At 25.7% G+C, this 1475-nt stretch overlaps 1 non-coding gene across 1 annotated transcript; it reads left to right on the forward strand.

Moving 5' to 3' along the window:
* The first annotated feature begins 254 nt into the window (after positions 1-254).
* Positions 255-327, forward strand: Trnav-aac. Its single transcript has one exon. It is a non-coding gene; the product is annotated as a tRNA-Val (tRNA).
* Positions 328-1475: the final 1148 nt, after the last annotated feature.

The following is a 1475-nucleotide window of genomic DNA, read 5'->3' on the forward strand; positions in this document are numbered from 1 at the left end:
ATAGAGTTATAAATTACACTACAGTTATAAATTTAATCATTTTTTTTAAGTATGAAGTAATGATATATTGAGTAGGAGCAGTGATGACTTAAATTAAATTAAATTTGATATTATAAATTCAACACCGTAAACTTAAATAAATATTTAAGTAAATAAATATTGTGGTGTGACAATTTAGAGCAGATTTATGAATTTAGAACAGAAACCTATATTGCCAAATATTAATTAAAACTAAACGAACATTTTCATAATAAGTTTCCGTGGTGTAGTGGTTATCACATCCGCCTAACACGCGGAAGGTCCCCGGTTCGATCCCGGGCGGAAACATTTTTTTTAGATCGGACATTAATTTTTCAAAAAAATGTACTTAAACCAAATATATAATTAAATAACAAATCAGAGCCAGCTGTTAGATACTATAAAATAAAATTATATTAAAATTATATTATGTCAATTAAAATTTCGGTTACGATTGGATGGTCCGAAGCAACTCAACTTTCGGTTTCGGTGTCAGTTCCAGTTCTTTTAGTGATAACGATGACCGTTACAAGCATATAATTACCGAAAATCAAAAAAAATCAAAATCCAAACGGATCAGATAATCCTTACGGTAAAAGAATTGAAACCAAAAGTTGGTTTTTAGCCTCGAAGATCTCGATTGTTAGACTGAAATTTTTCGGTCCGAATCCTTGATTGTAGTACATATTTATTCAAAAATTTTTGTAAAACCTAGTTGCTATTTAAATATGTTATTCATATAACTAAAATAAAAATATAAAGTCATTTATATGCATTATTATTTTTTCATTTATCAATTTTAATATATCTACTCTGATAAAAATTTTAGCCCTTAACCAAAAAATGTTTGCCGCGAGTTAGTTATCACAGCATTGCATAACATAGATTCGTCTTCTTTTAATTACTTAAATGCGTACATTTAAATTCGTAATTATAAAAAATATTATCTTGTAAAAATATGTTATATTAATTGATCTCTCAATATAAGTCATTTCAAGACAAAAAAAATTTTTCTTCAATATTAAGCAAGACGTTATAAAAAATATACTGCAGAAACTTATAATTGAAGTCTTTTTATATTTTTGTAATAATCAGAATCTCTTTTTTACTTTCATCATGGATGATATTATCAAGTGATTTTATTTTTAAAAACAAAAAAGAATATTTTTAAAGCAATCATCAATTTAATTTGTTAAACTTGCAATATTAATTTCAATAATTTTTATTACAAATTACTTAAGATTACTTAAGACTAATCATTAATAACGCAGATATAAAAGCTCAGTTAAAGAAAACTTTTTTATCATCAAATATTTCTATCAAATAATTAATCTAGAAAAAAGTCGTTTTTTCTTTCATATATAAAAAAACTAATTTTCCGTATAAGCGTTAATCACCAAAAGGAACTTGCACAATCTTTCTCTCTTATCGAGTGTCGCGTATCCGAGTGCCCTTTA

The sequence above is a fragment of the Atta cephalotes genome (assembly GCF_000143395.1).
Source record: "Atta cephalotes unplaced genomic scaffold scaffold00022, whole genome shotgun sequence".
NCBI classification, from domain to species: Eukaryota; Metazoa; Arthropoda; class Insecta; order Hymenoptera; family Formicidae; genus Atta; species Atta cephalotes.